The 20748-nt window shown below is 43.9% G+C and overlaps 1 protein-coding gene across 3 annotated transcripts in view; it reads left to right on the top strand.

Moving 5' to 3' along the window:
* The window catches only part of LOC126281616 (torso-like protein), a 316979-nt gene that overhangs the window by 137937 nt on the left and 158294 nt on the right, over positions 1-20748 (top strand). The window contains exon 1 of one of the 3 annotated variants that reach the window (XM_049980735.1): positions 15474-15779. The exons of the other annotated variants lie outside the window; for them this stretch is intronic. The gene's annotated coding sequence lies outside the window, so the exon portion shown is untranslated. Of the gene's footprint in view, positions 1-15473; positions 15780-20748 lie in introns of those variants that run through there. 3 annotated transcript variants of the gene reach the window in all.

Genomic DNA, 20748 nt, shown 5'->3' on the forward strand with positions numbered 1-20748 from the left:
AGAATAGAACCTTTCGGAATGTGGTGCTACAGAAGAATGCTGAAGATTAGATGGGTAGCTTACACAACTAATGAGGAGTTATTGAATAGAATTGGGGAGAAGAGGCGTTTGTGGCACAACTTGACTAGAAGAAGGGATCGGTTGGTAGGACATGTTATGAGGCATGAAGGGGTCACCAATTTAGCATTGGAGGACAGCGTGGACGGCAAAAATCGTAGAGGGAGACCAAGAGATGAATACACTAAGCAGATTCAGAGGGATGTAGGTTGGAGTAGGTACTGGGAGATGAAGAAGCTTGCACAGGGTAGAGTAGCATGGAGAGCTGCATCAAACCAGTCTCTGGACTGAAGACAACAACAATAACATAACGAGACAGTCCCACCAAATGTTATATATACGTCAGGACAACGTAGACGTAGGTATCCCTCTTACTTACATAATTTACAGATATAGAAATTAATTACAACATAGTAGTTTGTGTAATTCGCGATAATGAAAATTATAAGTTCAGTTGCAGTTACACCTCAATATTTCACAAAATTCTTCACTTATAAGAAATTTATGTGTAAAATCCCTTTAGAATCATAGCACGTTGTAATTCTCAAACTTTGTATACGCAGATACTTGAAAATGGAAATCTTCGGAAACAGCTGTCGTGATAATCAATAAAGTTTTAAGCAGTGATACTGTAACTTTACTTATAATGAGTTTGGATAATTCTTCTTACTTTGGAATCCTCAGTAGTATGTCACAAATGAGGGTGGTTGAATACATGAGGATAGAACCAGCGCAACTGCGTTGATCGCAGGTCGCCACCTTGCAGAGTATCTCTCAGAATAGCGGGGCTAGTGGCGGAAGAAGGCCGAAAGGCAACGTGCCGTGGTGGTGTGGGCGTGCACTCTGCAGACCAAAAGAAGTCGCTGCTAGCGGGGAAGACTGAGCAATAGCGTGAATCTGCTCGATGCTCTGGCCGTGCCGTAATCCGTGTCTCGGGTGAAGGCGGCGCCGCACGCTGGCGCCGCGGCACCACATGAAAGGTTTCGCATTGTGCTCCTAACGGCGTGTCTCAGTGCTGTCGGCACATCAGAATTGTTTTCTTCCGCGACTTCCCTCAAAGGCAGCTGCCTCTGTTGTCTAATATTCCCGACACGTTCGAGGCCACCGCGTAGGCGTGTCCCCGAACATGAATGTTTCATTCTGATGAAAACTAATGATGAGATAACGGGTGAACATGTATAATGCATTCTGCACCCTCCGCGTTTTTCTGCCTCAGGTTGGCACGTACGTTGCAGTGTCCTCTTTGTAGACGGCTCAGGAGATGACCTTGAGGCGGAACTGTTTTCTGAACTTTTACTTCCTTGCTGCTTGCTGACATTGTTGACACAACGAAAACATCGTTCACGTTAATTATCATGAGAAAAAAAAGTTTTCTGCAAAAAATTTTCTGTTTAGTGGTACCGGAAGACTCAATGATCTTAAGCCTTGCTATCCCACTTGCATGACTGAAACTTTAAGATATCTAATCACGAAAAGCAAAATTACGAACGGGTAATCGTGCGCTTCCGAGTCGAATTTTCAGCTGAGTTTTTGCTGCCGTAAATTCAAATACCTGAAAGCAACCGTTAATCACTCATTTCAGAGAAACTTTTGAGATCTCACATTGCGAAAGCCGTTGACGTGATGCTATTGGCCAATGTGATGAAATCGGAAATTAGTAGCATACGTGCTCAGGTAAACTAGAAATTTATTTTCGAGACACAGCTGTATCACTAGTATTGTAGTAAAGATATTAAGCTTACCAGCCTTCCAAAGATCTACACTAGTTTCATCTCTCTCTCTCTCTCTCTCTCTCTCTCTCTCTCTCTGTCTCTCTCTCTCTCTCTGTCTTCTTTTCTTTGTTTTGTTTTGTGGTACCTGATGCATTTCCGCTGCAACAGATAAAACAAGATGTGGTAATCAGAACCAATAAATTCTTGCTTTCTTTTCAAAAGACGAAATGAGAGATCTCACAACACGATAAGCCGGAATTTCCCGCAGCGTCGGCAGTTCGGCGTACCTCTCTGCGACCTTTTCATTAATGTTTGCATAACTGTCTGGGTAATTGTGGCGCTACAAACTTGAAGGCGGCGTCAGTCATGTTAGTTGCCGCAAACCTTAGCTTATGGTGGAAGTTCAAAAATGGTTCAAATGGCTCTGAGCACTATGGGACTTAAATACTGAGGTCATCAGTCCCCTAGAACTTACAACTACTTAAACCTAACTAACCTAAGGACATCACACACATCCATGCCCGAGGCAGCATTCGAACGTTCGACCGTAGCGGTCACGCGGTTCCAGACTGTAGCGCCTTGAACCGCTCGGCTATGGTGGAAGTGTTTGATGTCACAATTGCCAGATTGTGTCCTTTGCTGGTGTGCTAATCAGTCTGATTATAGTCTGTTGTTTGAAGGCATCACATTTTATTCGTTAACGGACTCCTTCGAGAGATGCCTGTATGCATGAATTTTGGTTGCGCTGTTTACCTTCACATCACGAACGTCTCTCCTTATATGAAACGCATAACAAAAGTTATATTAAGGAACCAAAATGCATCGTACTAGTGGCTCAAATATGCATTTAAGACCAGAAAAACGTCTGATAATGCCTTCCTGGCTGTTTGTTACGAAACCAATGAAACGTTTTCTATTTAAAACATCTATTGCGTGTGCACTACATAAATTAAGAACAAGAAGCAGTCATAAACAGTAGTCTACTGATGTTTTAGGGCATCCAAGATGACGCCGCCGGCTCCGACATGACGTGTGTAGCGACATATCCCCTTATTATACCTCCCTGGGCGCAAAGGACGTTTTATCTGCCTGCAGATTAATTCTAAGAAAGTTTTGGTGACCAGAAAGCTGTCGCCACACCGCTGTTAACCCACGCTGACTCTTGGCTCGTAGATTTTTCATAATAATTTCTCCAGTCTTTGGAGACGATTTTTCCAGCGAAGGCACAAATCGTGAGTGGGACATCAAATTATAAGGGACAAAAAAAGTGAATTAAATAGTTGGTTTAGTTAACAACAATGCATTCCTACCCTTGCAAATCCGCCATCGAATGAACTCCTTGGTTCTCCACGTCCAGCGGCACGTGATGATGTCTGCGGGGGAAGAGGACTGAATTCACTGTGTGCCATAGTGCCATAGGAGTCGTTCGCAAACCAAAATACCGAAGCATGGAATCCTTCCAGTGACCTGTTGGAACTCTACAATACACACGACATGAAATACATACAACTGAGAAGAATAATCAATTTGTGACGCAATGTCGTTCATTTCGTCGGTGATTTGTCTAAAGTTAACACACTTTGGATAGAAAAGAGACTAGTTATAAGAAGATGTATTACGCTTCTGAGCAGATAATAGATGGGTGTCGTTTACTGCTACAGTACCCGCAATACTCTTGTTGTCTGTAAGCGGGACGCCCATTCCCTTTAATGTTTCATACACGTCGCGGTTCTCAGCGGCAAGAAACCTGTGCCTGCAGGGAAGGGAACGAGCTGATTTATGGTACATGTTAATGTTGTCCGCTGGTATGTTATAGATTGCTGTGTCGTTGTCAGATGTTGCAACAGATGTATGCTACACTGATTTCAAAAGCTGTAAATATATTTCAATCCTAATGAATGGATATGTTACGGAAATACGGTTACCGCACATTTTTCTGCACTTTGTCATCTTGTGGTAGGTTCATACCGATAACACGAAGTCTCGTCACATGTCATTATATTTTTTCCAGAAAAGAATTGTCCGGGTTCTGCATTTCGATCAAGTCGCGGCAGCCGACCACACGTCTTTGTTTTTGTTCGGGAGTCAAGGTGTGCAGGACAAACTTTCTGCACACTTCTCTCTTCTTCAGAGCATACTGCAGAATGTCTTGGAATTTGACTGAGAAATATTGCTCCAATGCGATTTATGACGCAATGGCGTAGACACACCACGGTCGCACATCCTCGACTTAACACTGCCTGCTTACAACTGACCGGTTTCGAATGCGCAGCTGTTGTTTGCAGTTGATAGTTGAAGTTGCCATCGCAGTTACTGTGCAGACGTCTCTCATACGTCAGGGATATCATCGGCTTCGGACTGTTTTGGATGGTCAGCGTACACCCTCCCAAGGACAGACCAACACAGTGCCGAGGCGGAATAGATAGAAATGGTTCCTCTCTGAAATATAGCAGAAAGTATGCACTCGTTCGACACTGCAGCTTTCGTATCGTTCCTCCTTCCCTGTTTTATTGCTGAATCCAATTTCCGGACGAGGAAATTAACCCGTCGAAACAGTTACCCTCTCTCATACTTTGAGAATTCATTCTGATTAGATTATCATACCGTCTTGACTGTTGGCCTTTCACTATCGTTGTGGGATGTTCCCCGTGTTTCGGATCTTTCTACAATACTTAGTGTATTGTGTTGTATTTTAGGTTTAAACTATGTGTATACCTTACTTAGCTTGCTGCCCCAGGGACAGCATTAGGACTCTGCGATTCCATAAAGTGTCTCGACGACGAGAAATGAAATATTTTAGACTCAAACAAAGGAGGTAAAGAAACTAAATAATAGAAACTAATTGGTGAGACGGTCATTGAACCACCAAATCTCCACACTACGTTTCTCCTACATTGCAAGCTTCATGTTAAAATCACTACAGATACAACCAAGAGAATAAACATTTTGGTTATGGCATTCAATCCGCAGCATCCATTCCATTTCCCCCAATGGTTGCTACTTTGCAGAGTTCCCTGCAGAACCACCGTGGGCATTAGTGACGAAGAAGAGAGATTCTATAGCGGGGCCGAATGTTTTTGTTCTTATTTGTAATGACTTTTTTCGACAATTAGGAATTTAGTTTTTCTTTCCAAGAATACTCACTTTTTCATTCTTTACAACATGCCCCAAAAATGCGTTCGTTCCCGCCTTCTCAGGCAGTATAACCAAACAGACTGGTTTAGGATTCAAAGACCCTGTCATCCGGAGAAAAATGTTGCCGACGTTCCTTTCCTGTGGCTTTTAGCGATAAGAAGCCGGAGAACTGGCCAATTTAAGGAATGTAAAGCAGTGCTTGCTGTTTTTGCTCGAAATTTATAGTGTAGATAGCTCTAAGTTTTGACAGTGCATGTTCAGTAAAATTTAAATTGGAAAACTCATATAACAGGCACGTAAATAAGATTAGGTTCACCTGCTTCTGCCATGTGAATCTTCGTGGGGATACAGATCAGAAAGGTAACTTTTTGCATATTTTAATTCACTGATGTACTACCGGATACTACATGGATAACAATACCGTGATAAATGTACAGAGAACTTGACACTATGAGCCCGCATTTATTGGTGTGGCGTTGCATCCCCTCTCACCTACATACTAGCGCTATTTCAGTTGGGAAGTGCGTCATAAGACAATTGCATCCTCTTCTGAAGCAAGGTGGCAAACAACTGTTTTAAGTGGACCCTGATAACCTGGACACTGGCGCTAGATGGCAGCTGGTCCTACACATTTTCTACAGGGGACGGGTTTCGGGATCTTCCTGGCCACTCGTGCACTCCAGCATCTCGCAGACTGGTCATAGACACGTGTGCCGTGTTTTGGGGGAAGATTTGTCCTGCTGAAACATGGGGCCATGATACTGTCTCATGAGGACGCAGAATTTCCGTGACGTAGCATTCTGCCTTTAGAGTTGCCTCCATCACTACTAGCCGTGAACTGAAGACATAATCGATGGTTCCCCACACCACGACGCGCGGGATAACATCGCTGTTACTCTCCAGAACATTGGAAGTATGGGACCTCTGCCCAGATCATCGCTGAGCACAGTGCGACCCCATTCGTCAAAAGTCCATGCTCGCCGCTGACGGCGGCACCACACGAAAAGCAGGACCGAGTGAGGTGGCGTAGTGGTCAGCACACTGGACTCGCATTCTGGGGGACGACGGTTCAAACCCGCGTCCGGCCATCCTGACTTAGGCTTTCCGTGATTTCCCTGAATCGCTTCAGCCAAAGGATGGTATGGTTCCTTTGAAAGGGCACGGCTGACTTCCTTCCCTAAACCAATGGGACCGATGACCTAGCTGTTTGGTCCCCTCCCCAGACTGAACCAACCAACCAAACGCAGATGCGGGCGTCGCGGCGTTACTGGTAGACTACGCATGGCACTGTTATTCTTAGTTCGGCTGCTGCTTGCCCCAGACCAATGGTGCGTGATGACACAGACTGTTGCAGGTAGTCGGTTACTTGTCCTTGGATAGCAGGCGCGGATGTGAAGATGGCCATGTGTTTGGTGCACAATTTGGCGAGCCGGCCGGAGTGGCCGAGCGGTTCTAGGCGCTACACTTTGGAACCTAGCGACCGCTACGGTCGCAGGTTCGAAACCTGCCTAGGGCATGGATGTATGTGGTGTCCTTAGGTTAGTTAGGTTTAAGTAGTTCTAAGTTCTAGGGGACTGATGACCTCAGAAGTTAAGTCCCATAGTGCTCAGAGCCATTTGTACCATTTTTTGAACAATGTGGCGACCCTTCCTTGTGATGATCAGACGTGGTCAACCGGAAACTTGATGTCTTCTATGCCTGCCCTCAGGTTGCCACGGACTGCAGCATTTGCACTGGATATTGCACTATTCAACCGGACGACCAAATGGACACACTGAATGAGACGCCTTTCAAGCTGTGTTAGGTGCTGATAACGCATTCCCACACGTGTACCGCTGCAGCTCCGTGTTCTCCACAGTGATCACCCAACATCTGACGTTGTTTTATATTTCCTACCAGGCCTGGTAAGATCAGTAAAGACAAACAGCGCTAGTGGGCCGTTGGTGACCGTTTACCGGTCACAGAGAATTATAGCTGTAATCATTGACATACCAGGCGATGTTGTCGACATGTGCAACGTTACACTGACATCACACTGTGTCTAGTGGGCGCTTCACTTCTTGTTGTCAACCAGTGTAGTTTGGCTCTCTGCGAGTGTAACCAACCGCCCGACGCCTCTGCCCGCCATACTGGACGTCTTCGCAACTATGAGGAGACGACGGCAGTGCGTCTTTGGTGAGTTGTAGCGGCGCCGTTTGGAATGCTGGGAACGTAACATGGCGTCAAGGATGTGATACTGTGTAATTATTACGAGTAATCTTTGACCTTGCAGTAAACATACTTGAGGCACAGATGTTGTTTAGAATCAGTGAGAGATTGATTATACGCCAAAGAAAGAATAAGCGTGGTATCTTTCCGCTTTGGAGAAAGCCGCCCACATCTGAGTGTGCACTGAAGCTCGTCGAGGCGTCGCGGTTCGGCGACAACTGACGAGATTACTGCTCCAGCGAGACGAGGCGGAACATCTCCCCACTCCTTCGCTCTACCCTTGATCCCTCCGTATGTGGCGGACGGCAAGCGAGGCTCTGCGTAAGGCCACTGACCCTGCAGAGTCTATCCGAGTCTCGCGATATGAGCTCCTTCAGTGCATAAAGCGTGCTGTTATTATATTAGTGCCAAAGGCGGCGCCCTTTGACTAAATATAACTGATAAACACGACTCAAGGAAAGAATAGCATGGAGGCTAAAGTTTGGACTCCCTAAGTCATTGAGGAAGAATATGGGAGTCAGTTCCCTTTTGGTATTTGTAGATTTAGAAAAAAAAAAGCAGTGGTCAAAAATAGTGAGCGGAAGGTTACCTACAAACGTGAACAGAAACAAGACTGCAGTCAAGAATTCTGGATGTTAGATCAGCAGATCTAACAAGTGCAGGAGAAGTTCTGAATCGAATCTCGAAGAAGGGAAATTTATAGGCACAAGTTGACTAAAGGGAATCGTGGATAGGAAGCGTTCTGAGGAATCTAGGAATAGTTCATCTCGTGATGGACGAAAGTATGGCGAGACTGAGGCTTGAATACTTTAAATAAGTTCAATGCAGTGTACATTATAGTAGTTACACAGAAATGAATAGACTTGCATACGATAAGCTAGCCTCGAGAGCTGCCACAAAACAGTCATAGAAATGAGGACCAGAGCAACAGCAACAACAACAACAATCAACACGCTATGGTCTTCCTGTACATAGAGATTGAATGAAGATTTGGGCGTATATCTACCCTTCGTTCGCGATGTTATAAGTTACATGTTCGATTGCTGATGTCTTCATGGTGTTGCGAAGCGTCCCTTTGGATACTGCAGAATAAGTGCTCTGGGTGCATACACAAATTCTGTTGGGAAGAATCCCACAAAGTCGTTTCTACCCTCTCCTGAAGCAAGCGGGGTCACAACTGTTGTCACTGGACCGTGATGATGTGGATACTGTCAGTAGGATGTAGCTGACGTCCCACCTGGTCCCACACATGCCCTATTGGGGACAGATCTGGTGACCTTGCTGACCGCGTGACAACCCCAGAATCACGCATACAGTTCATAAAGACACGTGTCATTCATCAGCAGTGCTTGCTCCCCAGTCACTGCGGCACTCTAGGCACAGCCGTTTGTGTATTATGGTGATAAGGTAGCCAAAGTGTCTCTCCAAAATATGGGAAGAATGGGACGTCTCCCAAGGACGCCGCCAAACTAGCCAAGAGCCGAACGACGGAAGAGTCTGGAAGACAAAATTTCGCCCAGGATTGGTTAATTAAGAGGACGTCGTTAAAACCATGGTATGCTTTGACGCTAGAGACGAATGTTTTCTGAGTATGTTCCGTAACTTACCTGTACTGCCTCGTATGTGATACTAGCATCAAGGCACAGCGGTGTTAATCCTAGCCCTACTGTGGGGAGCCAACGTATAGTACAGTATATGCCTAATGCATCTGTCCCTAGTCTCCGACAAACTATGTCTAATGATACAGAATGGTAACTGGGCTAATAGTGCCAAGTTCTTAGTAACGTTGTCCGCAGCTCGTGGTCGTGCGGTAACGTTCTCGCTTCCTGCGCTCGGGTTTCCGGGTTCGATTCCCGGCGGGGTCAGGGATTTTCTCTGCCTCGTGGTGACTGGGTGTTGTGTGCTGTCGTTAGGTTAGTTAGGTTTAAGTAGTTCTAAGTTGTAGGGGACTGATGACCATAGCTGTTAAGTCCCATAGTGCTCAGAGCTATTTGAACCATTTTTAGTAACTTTGACTCGATTCTGTAATCACTGAAATAACATCACATACACTATCAAACAGCGAAGTTTCATTTCGTTTCCTCTGCCATTCTGGATGCTTCACTTTTTTTGTCGTGGAGTGTAAAATGACTGTGCCAGTCACTTGACATATGAGTAATGCAACAAGGTGGAGGGGGGTCATAAGATTGGCAGTCAACTGGTGACCTGTCACAACCACGAGAGAAATACTCCATAAGATATGGGATGATGCCTAAAGGAAACTGTTGGAACGTGGTGGTGTTTGTCTGCGAGCACTGTCCTGTTGAAAAATGGCACCACGATACTGTCTAATGCGACGTAGTAAATCAAGACACAGGCTATCCGGGTAACCTTAGGACATAGCCGATTACAACTATGCAAAATACTGTTATTGAAGCTACTATCCTCACAGACCTAGCAGTTTGAAGATGTCTCTTTCATATCCCATAAACGTCTACCAATGATTCCAAACGATTTATCCTCTCATTTAAGCGACTTCAATTCTCAATCACGGCCTGCAATAACTATAAAGAAGGTTCAAGGTCAGGGAGAGGGGAGAAGAGGAGAGACAGAGAGGGAGGCCGAAAATAAATGGACAAAGAGAGGGGGAAGGAGGAGACAGTCACAGAGTGATGGGGCAGGACGAGAGAGAGAGGGGGGGAGATGAGGGATGTGTTGATGGACAGAGAGAGGGGTAGGAGCTGCAGATAATGAGCAAAAAGAGAAGAAAAAGTTATGACAACAAGTCCGAAATAATCGGACCAGTAATATCTGTTGCTGCAACTGCACACCACACTTTTGTTTGCCGGCCATAGTGGCCAAACGGTTCTAGGCGCTTCAGTCTGGAACCGTGCTGCTCCTACGGTCGCAGGTTCGAACCCTGCCTCGGACATGGTTGTGTGTGATGTACTTAGGTTAGTTAGGGCAAAGACTCTGTAATAACAGATGATGGATTTCGGAACTCGGTCGTCTATATTGTTCTGCGAGCTGCGTGCGCTAATAAACACAGCCGTCCTCCACCATAAAAGAAGGGCATTTCAGGGGCGACTCTTCATCGTGCGCGGACTGCAACAACTAGTTGCAGCGCTGACGTCGAGTAACAGTACCTGATTTTTTCAGTCGATGCTGCACCCAGGAACGGTTGTAAATCATTTTCCCACACAAGCCGCTCATTATTGGGCGCACGCCTCACCCCGTCCCCTCCCTCTACCCTTTTGCCTCGTACAGTTTTGCCCCGTCCGCCCCCCGGTAGCTGAGTGGTCAGCGCGACAGAATGTCAGTCCTAAGGGCCCGGGTTCGATTCCCGGCTGGGTAGGAGATTTTCTCCGGTTAGGGACTGGGTGTTCTGTTGTCCTAATCATCATCATTTCATCCCCATCGATGCGCAAGTCGCCAAAGTGGCGTCAATTTGAAAGACTTGCACCCGACGAACGGTCTACCCGACGGAAGTCCCTAGTCATACGACATTTACATTTTTAGTTTTGACCGGTGTCAGTTTCCGCTACTAACTGTGATGATGTGAAGTGTGTACAAATCTTGCACAAGTGCACCCCTTGGCGTCCCTATTAAACTTCGCACCCAGGCAGCCGATACTAATGTCTGACTAAAATTACTTGATAGCTGACATTTCGCGAGTTGTAGCTGGTTTCCTCCGATCAGAGCGCTCAAAGTCACGCCAGAACCGTTCGCTGTTGCCAAATTGCCGCAACAATTAGTTACTTCTAGTTCCTTGTCCGGCAATGTTTCTTGATATGTTTGGATCCTGAATTCCGGGTCTGGCGCTCTTATTTGACATTTCATCACGCATGATAAACACACACACACACACACACACACACACACACAACAACTACACATACTCTCTCTCTGTCTGTCTCTGTCTCTCTCTCTCTCTCTCTCTCTCTCTCTCTCTCTCTCTCTCTCTCTCTCTCTCTTTCTCTCAAACACACACACAACGATGCTAACGAAATATAGACGTTTCACACATAGCACTAACCAAACACTACTGGATTATTCCACATAAGACTCTTCAGCATCATTTATAAAGTTATTATAATCACAGAGATTTTCGTACATTAGATAAACTTCGCAGAATATTGCATGGCGTGTGTCAATTACTCTTTTCGAGTGGAGCTGTAAGTACAACTGCCTTTCGCACTGTAGTGGCATAGTGTAGTGGTTAGCGTATAAACATATTGTGTCGAAGACTCTAATCTCGACTAAATGCAGTGTAATTAATTTTTCTAAGTCTTATCAAAAGATTTATCATTTTTATTCATTTAATTGGTTGAAATGTATTTCTTTATTTCTAATACTTTACTGAGGCATTTTCAGCATCATATTGACTTTTTTATTTGCTCTAATTTTTCTTCCTATCATCCATTTTTCGTTTGGAATCTGCTTGTGTCGTCTGTAATCTGCAACCAAGTGCCAACCACGACTGCTCACCGGTCAAGAAATTAAAGTTCGCTTTCATCGCTAAAGCTAAAATGATGCTGTGGAAGGTAGCTGTGCAAAGATACATACTATGAAATTTTTGTATATTTAGTTTGCTCGTCGAAGTTAGCCTTAAAACGCCGTGAACAAAGCGATCGTGGTGTTAGTTCTGCCGCAGATTGTTGATCGCCTTTTTCTCGGATACATTGCACATCACGAGGTTGTCGTAACGTTAGAACATGAGTTTAAATTCAGTTCTACAAAACCCGTCGTTTGGTCATTCGACAATTAAAATCAGCAGTCAGCAGAGCATCTTCTCTTTGCGTCAAACAAGCGAGCAGGAGGCTCTGTTTATTAAAACATGACTACAACTTATATTTTATGTTTACATGCAGTAATGTTCATCTGTTATGATTTTGACAGATGGTGAGTGCAGTGTACATTTTTGGTCGTAATGTCTCTTTATTTATTTCGAACATCTCGTAGCAGATGTGTGAGATCGTTGATACTTCACGTTCTAGCTTGTTTAGTAATCCTGAACATCAGTATGGATACCATCATTGTCACGGCACAAACCGATGCGGTGCCAGGTGCCGCGTGAAATTTTCCCAACCGTAGGCAGCGTGATTTTCTTGAATGCCTCCCTGACAACTTTCTTCAGTTCATCAATCGTCTGGTATCATTGTTTTAATTACAGATCTTTTTTCATGTGTGTCGGAACAGTCTTTTTGGAATACCGAATTCAGCAGTTGTTTTCACAATGATTTTATGGGAGATCTGGTCACAGAATCCGCCACTGCTGCACACGTTCTTTGTCGTGTTGATGGTCGACTTGTTCTGTTTCTGCCCAAAATGGATCCGGTTCTGAAGAGTTTCTGTTTGGCCAAGCTTCTGTATGGAATCGTGCCACAAAATCCCGCCCACATCTCCTACGGTTTTCCCGGTGTGCGCACGTTCATGAGTCCATGTGCTTGCCAGTACACGTTCTTCCACACTGTAGGTATTTGTGTCCACCGTCTGAAAAAAAGGAAATGACACATGCAGTATAAATATACGACATGACCTAAAAAGAGGGGAATGATAGGACCTTCTAACCTTACTATAAGATCAAATGAGAAAGATATGTTTTGTGTGATGTAATTGCAGTTTTAATAAGTTTCAGGTGTTTACTTTACTTTTACTGTAAAACGTTGCTTCTTGTTGAATTTCATGATTCTAGATCAACGGGAAATACAGGTTCGAAGCTGGCCTTTGTGGCCGAGTGGTTCTAAGCGCTTCAGTTTGGAACCGCGCGGCCGCTTGGTCGTAGGTTCGAATCCTCCCCCGGGCATGGGTGTTGTGTGTTGTCCTTAGGTTAGTTAGGTTTAAGTAGTTCTAAGTTCTAGGGGACTGACGACCTCAGACGTTAAGTCCCATAGTGCTCAGAGCCATTTGAACAGGTTCGAAGTTTTGCACGTCCCAAAGACCATAGACCTTTATTCGTGACATATATTTGGACCTGATACATCTCCCCGTTCCTGAGAAAGTCTGTTTTTACAGTCGGACAGACAGACAGACAGACGATCCTGTAAGGTTTCCGTTTTTACAGATTGGGGCACGGTATCCTTAAAATTACTGTGTGTGGTAGTAACTGAATAACTGTAAAATAGAAGATGGAGAAGTCTCATTTACAATATTTGTGTAATTATTGACCAAATTTAAAAACGTTGGATGCCTTCATAATCTACTTATTAAGAGGTATGATCTTACTTTAAAGGTTTACGCAAAAGTCAAATAATAAAGTTAGGAACTGTGTATATGACATAAGGCAGCATAACTCAGGACGTGAAAATTTCCCAGACTATATGTGTCGACTAAGGCTTTATGAAACTTTTTCTCCCTGACAACTGCCCCCCCCCCCCCCCCCGGCATAAAATAATGAAAGTGAATCTATCGTTTATATTTTCGCTGTTCATGGAGTAAAACAGCAGCATCAGCCACGACGTTATTATTTATTATTTCATTACTACTAACTGTATTCGCAACACATTTTTCAGCACAAAAGTATATAACTGTGCGATACATAGTTCAGGCGGTACGAAACCATAAAAACTGAGGTAGGTGAAAAACTAGATTGTCTTAAAACGGAGCGCAAATTACCCAAATATACAAACTGCGTGCCTACGGAGTATCGCCTCAGTTGTGCGGCGTTCCCCAAGGAAGTGTTACAAGCCCTCTATTCTTCCTGATCTACATTAACGACATAGGAGACAATCTAAGTAGCCGTCTTAGAATGTTTGCAGATGATGGTGTCATTTACCGTATTGTAAATTCATCAGACGACCAAAACCATTTGCAAAATGATTTGGATAAGATATCTGTATGGTGCGAAAAGTGGCAATTGACCCTGAATAAAGAAAAATGTGAAGTTATTCACATGAGTACTAAAATAAATCAACTAAATTTCGATTACGTGATAAGACATACAAATTTGAGGGCTGTAAATTCAGCTAAATACTTAGGGATTACAATTACAGATAACCTAAATTGGAACGATCACATAGATAATATTGTGGGTAGAGCAAACCAAAGACTGCGATTCATTGGCAGAACACTTAGAAGGTGCAACAGGTCTACTAAAGAGACTTCTTACACCATGCTTGTCCGCCCTATTCTGGAGTATTGCTGTGCCGTGTGGGATCCGCATCAGGTGGGACAGACAGATGACATCGAAAAAGTACAAAGAAGGGCAGCTCGTTTTGTATTATCGCGAAGTAGGGGAGATAGTGGCACAAACATGATATGTGAATTGGAGAGGCAATCATTAAAACAAAGGCGTTTTAAGCCGCGACAGGATCTTCTCATGAAATTTCCTTTATCAGTTTCCTCCTCCGATTGCGAAAACATTCTGTTGAGACCCACCTACATAGGGAGAAATGATCATCATGAAAAAATAAGAGAAATCAGGGTTTGCACAGAAAAATTTAAGTGCTCGTTTTTCCCGAGTGCCGTTCGAGAGTGGAACGGTAGAGAGACAGCGTGAAGGTGGTTCATTGAACACTCTGGCAGGCACTTCATGGTGAATAGCAGAGTAATCGCGTGGATGTAGATGTATTCATCAAGGAATAATCCGATACTAATAAAAACGAACATGACTCATTTTGCGTCTTTAACCATACTATTTAACAAATTAACTCATTTGTAAAGTAATCACCACAGGTTTGTAGACGTTTAGACATGGGAGTTTGATTCTTTAAGGATTAGGAGGCTGGGGAGGAGGCTTGCCGGTGATTACTAAACAAAGTGTTGTCATACAGAGCGAATGTCAGAAGAGACGCTGTAAGACCAGAGAAATATTGACAACAGCATCCCCTGTGACACAACGAAAGAATGGTTCAAATGGTTCAATTGGCTCCGAGCACTATGGGACTTAACTTCTGAGGTCATCAGTCCCATAGAACTTAGAACTACTTAAACCTAACTAACCTAAGGACATCACACATATCCATGCCCGAGGCAGGATTCGAACCTGCGTCCATAGCGGTCGCGCGGCAAACGAATGGTCTTCTGCTCGAAAGGAGGAGGAAAACAAGGAAAACGAAAGCCATCTTTGGACCCTGTGCAGTCGTGGGATTATGTAACTGCTGTCGAGGGCGTACGAAACGGACCCTGTCTTTCTCCTGGCGGATATAGCCTCAGGATTCGCTGTAGAGAGCTGATGCAAAGAGACACGCCCTATTATCACGAAACCGATGATAAGACTTGACACCGGAACACGCTGATCTGGAAATACATGAGCGCTTGGCTGCCGTATATTCTAAGGCATTGTTATCCTGCCATCGCGAGCTAGTAGCGTCAACAGCTTGCGTAATACTCCCCGTCCCTCAGAGCTGCGCTGCAGTGCAGCACACATCAGTCGCCCAAGCTATAGCGTACTGCTGGGTGCGCTGGCGTACTTCCATCATTGCCAGACAAGTGTAAACATTGCGGTGTTCCTATCAAAAGTTGTGCGATAAAAATGGATGTGACTCTTCGGTGATTCATCTGCTGTGTATCGAGATATGACAAGCTCTGTGCATCTGCGTTATCGTCCCTATGTGTCGTCGTCGAATTGAAAATTTGTGATCGTCTTAGCGGCAGATTCTAGAAGTGAACTCTTTGTGCAGTTTTACTGGACTGCATCAAAACCGTGTTGGAGCACAGGTTCATTTACTCTCTCCAGATCTTCCACCGGTAGGTGTAACATCTTATTCCTGTTGCTGCCTGTCGAAAATACTGCTTCTTTCAATTGGTGTTTGAATTCACGATACTTATTCGGTCCATCTAGGTGCAATACAGTTGAAGTCAAATTTTTTATTTTCACTGTGGTTACTATTGGTCTGCGGAATGCTTTTAAGTTATTTCCGCCTTTCACTTTTTCCAGCTATTTATTTACTTTATTTACGGTTTCCAGATTTTCTGTTAAGATTTTATTTAGTGTGTGAAACTGCGTTACCTCAGATGTATTAAAGTTTATTTTGTTCTTGGTTGCCTTAAATTTCTGTATTAAGACATTACGAGTTCTGTGAATCGTTTAAATTACATCACAGTTGAATAAAATGCTCAAACAGAAGAGTCAGTACTCCTTCGCCTACAGTGCATCTCATGCGCTTAACTCGATCATGGTTGTAATAAATTACCCTTTCGCCTCCACAGCCATTCGGGCTGTTGTAGACGCGAACTGTTACAGCTTTGTCAGCCGAACTTTATCCATTCGTCTGCGACGATGATTTAACAACGCTTACACCATGCCTTTGTGTGCAGCCCTGAATTAGTATGTGATAATATCGTGGGACTTCGGAAATAGAGCTTTCTCCTCTGTTTATGGCACAGCGTCTAGCTTTAACCTGTCTTCTTCATTCCAACATTAGGTGGTTTAATGTATTGCTATTGAATTACTATCGCAACTGTAATGTACGTGATGTCAGATTTTTTGCTTCTCAGAAAGAGAACATTAAAGGATTCGCTCCACACGTCAGAGACGGGGGAACTTATTGTTGTAGCTACCTTCGTGTTCGATTTAATGAATCGACTATCGCTAACATACACGACAGAGATATTAGACTATAGCTGGAGCATAAACGACAGAGATATTTAATTTAAGAGAACTGTAAAAACAAAATATAATTTTTAATTCTTATAATTTGCTTTCGAGCGTTGCATATGTAGCCAGTTAACGAATGTATAAATGATTATTAGAATTTGAGACTGTAACATCTGATGTAAGTTAAGACATGTTATCTCTGGTTTCGAGTTAATCGTTTTTATTTATTTCTTATGTTTCTCGCTTCAACGTTGCCACATCTTACAGCCATCCCGCAGTACGATAAAAATTTCAAATCGTGGAAGACATTTTACAACAATGAACTTGTCCGAACATGTTCACATTTATTTAGATAGATTACAAAATATTTAAGGCACGTGATTCAAATATAAAAGGTAAGAGTATTAATCAGATTGTGAGTATTTAAGAAAAAAGTATAGATAAACAATAGAAAAAAAGACTCCAATACACACATCGAAAAATTTTGCATCACTCCAGTTCCCATAACTCCTGAAGACAGACATTGACTGTGGATAATAATGTATCACAGACTCAGTCCCTTTGACTGTTCAGAGATGTCACTAAACCCGCCCAAAGATGCAATGGATGACCGCTACCTACGGATTATGGCTCGGAAGAAACCTGACAACAAAGCCAACATGTTGAATAATGCTTTTCGTGCAGCCACAGGCAGTCGTGTTAAGACTCAAACTGTGCGCAGTAGGCTGAATGATGGGTAAATTCACTCCCGTCATCCATGGCGAGGTCCATTTTTGCAACCACGACACCGTGCACCGTGGTGCAGATGGGCCCAACAACATGCCAAATGGACCGCTCATGATTGGCATCACGTTCTCTTCACCGATGAGAGTCGCATATGCCTTCAACCAGACAATCGTCAGAAACGTGTTTGGAGGCAACCCGGTCAGGCTGAACGCCTTAGACACACTGTCCAGCGAGTGCAGCAAGGTGGAGGTTCCCTGCTGTTTTGGAGTGGGATTATGTGGGGCTGACGTACGCCGCTGGGGGTCATGGAAGGCTCCATAACGGCTGTACTATACATGTATGACATCCTCCGACCGATAGTGCAACCATATCGGCAGCATATTGCCGAAATATTTGTCTTCATGGACGACAATGCGCGCCCCCATCGTGCACATCTTGTGAATAACAGGATAACGACATCTCTCTACTAGAGTGGCCAGCATGTTTTCCTGATATGAACCCTATCGAACATGCCTGGGATAGATTGAAAAGGGCTGTTGATAGACGACGTGACCCACTAACCACTCTGAAGGATCTACGCCGAATTGCCGTTGAGGAGTGGGACAATCTGGACCAAAATTGCATTGATGAACTTGTGGATAGTGTACCACGACGAATACAGGCTTGCATCAATGCAAGATAATGTGCTATTGAGTATTAGAGATAACGGTGTGTACAGCAATCTGGACCATCACCTCTCAAGGTCTCGCTGTATGGTGGTACAACGTGCAATGTGTGGTTTTCATGAGGAATAAAAAGGGCGGAAATGATGTTTATGTTGATCTCTATTCCAATTTTCTGTACAGGTTCCGGAACTCACACAACCGAGGTGAAGCAAAACTTTTTTTGATGTGTGTATGTTTTCAGAGTTTAACGATATAAATCTTGAATTAAAATTTTTTAACCACTTCCTGAATAATTTCATTGGTTTTTGATACCAGAAGATACCGAATATTAACAGGAAAAGGAATATATTGTTTTTAAAAGTTTGTGTTCGGATGTGCGCAGTCTCTCGCATACTTTCTGCACTTAAAAAGCAAACCGTTGACACCTCCTGTTTCCAGGTCACCCCAGAAGCAAATGTCCGTTTCAATGCTGGTCAAGCAGTGAAGGTGTTAGAAACTGCCATGACGTTAAAACTCATACAACTAATTAATTTGATGGCCGTTGTTCCTGCTGAGTTGAAATGCACATTGTTTTTATTTTATCTTTCCCAGTTTTCCTTCCACATTTTTCTAAAAATTTCTAGACCTACAGGGACAGTAGCTGAAATCTCTCTAAAGAAATTGTCTCTTTATTAATGTAGTAACAAGATGACATTCCGAAGCCATAATAACCAACGATTGCAACAGGAAAGTAATCACAGCCCTCATAAAGATGCCTGCTTTGAGGCAATTTACTTTCATTGTCAGTTAACTTGATGTGAAGCAGTCAGTTCTTGAACACACATCAATCTGGCGATGGTCTATAAGCTCCAACGTCAATGAAAATGAGTCTGTGGTGGGAACAACACACCGCCAGCAACAATATCGAGAAAACTTTTTGTTATTGTATTGAAGATACCCACAGTCAGCTGCCTTGATGACAAGTGTATGTTTGCTATTTGTAGTCGTCTCATAGTTGGGTAAATTGGCTGCCTTTTTAGTAATCTTTTAACTACTCCTCCTTCGACAGATAGTGGCAGCCAGGATTTACTTTTAAATTTTAAATTTCCTCTTTTTTATTTTCTTATTCAGTACCAGAGGTAGAAGAGAGGCATTTTGCTGATCAGACTCCATGACGGAACCGAGACATGGCTCGTTACACTGCACAGAAGCGCTTTCGGTGGCCTCTTCTGAAGGATTTTCCATTAATTCTAGAATGAGTACTTTGCCAATAAATTTCTCTGCTGCATTCATTCTGGATGCGTTACACGCATCAGTTTTGGACAACCCGGTGCCAAACTAGATAATCACGTCACGGAGTCTGTGGTGGCAATCACACGTGACATGGCCAAGAGCCTGAGGAACTGGATAGGCGCTCTAGCAGCCGTTGCTAATCTTCCTTTTACGTCAGGAAATGTTCGAAGTGATTAGTCACGCTGCTTCAGTAGATGGCTGTATGTATCTGCAGAGCGACAACACTAAGGCACGGTTTTAAGTATTTCAGTCTAACTAGCTGGTGAAAGAGGCCTACGCCTGTAGTTACTTTACTGGATGGCCGATTCAGGTGAAACCGGTTTTCACTAGTGATATGTTCCCATTTCATAATGAAGAAATAAGCGTGTATAAAAGTCTTTTTGATTCTATGCGGTAAAATTATACTCTCAGGTGTCAAAGTCATGGGACACCTCCTAATATCTCGTCGGACCTCCTGTGGCCCGGAGTAGTGGAGCAATTCAGCATGGCAAGGACTCAACAAGTCGTTGGAAATCCCCTGCAGAAACATTGGACGATTCGGCCTCCGTAGCCGTCCATAATTGCGAAGGTCTTGCCGGTGCAGAACCTTGTGTACGAACTGATCTCTCCATTATGAACCATAAGTGTTGCATAGGATTCATGTCGTGCGATCTGTGTGGCAAAATTATTCGCTCGAATTGTCCAGGATGTTCTTCAAGCCAATCTCGAAGAACTGTGGCCCGGTGACGTTGTTTGGGAACGTGAAGTCCGTCATGGAAGGCTGCAAATGTTCTTCAAGTAGCGGACATAACCATTTCCATTCACAGACCCATTCAGATGGACCAACCATTCCATGTAGACACAACCCACACCATCATGGAGCTACCAACAGCTTGCACAGTGCCATGTTGACCGCTTGGGTTCGTGGTTTTTGGTGTCCGCGCCACACTCGAACCCTACCATCGGATTTTAACAACTGAATAGGGGCTCATCTCACCAGGCTACAGTTTTACGCCTTTCTTTTAATGATTTCCAGCCCAAATCCTGTATCACTTCTGTGACACTGTCTCCCGTATTTCGCGATAATACAAAACGTGCTGCCCTTCTTTGAACTTTTTCAATGTACTCCGTCACTCCTATCTGGTAAGGATCCCACACTGCGTAGTGTAGGCAGTCTCCTTAGTAGGTCTTTTACATTTTCTAAGGGTCCTACCCCAAGACTTTTGTTCCTCGATGTGATTTAAAACCAATAAATTATTGAAGATCTAAATCTTTCGCGGGCCGCATTCTAGGTCTTGCTGGTAACTGATGGTTCAAATGGTTCAAATGGCTCCGAGCACTAAGGGACTTAACATCTGTGCTCATCAGTCCCCTAGAACTTAGAACTACTTAAACCTAACTAACCTAAGGACATCACACACATCCGAGCCCGAGGCAGGATTCGAACCTGCGACCGTAGCAGTCACGTGGTTGCAGA

Source organism: Schistocerca gregaria, chromosome 7 (genome assembly GCF_023897955.1).
Source record: "Schistocerca gregaria isolate iqSchGreg1 chromosome 7, iqSchGreg1.2, whole genome shotgun sequence".
Taxonomy (NCBI): Eukaryota; Metazoa; Arthropoda; class Insecta; order Orthoptera; family Acrididae; genus Schistocerca; species Schistocerca gregaria.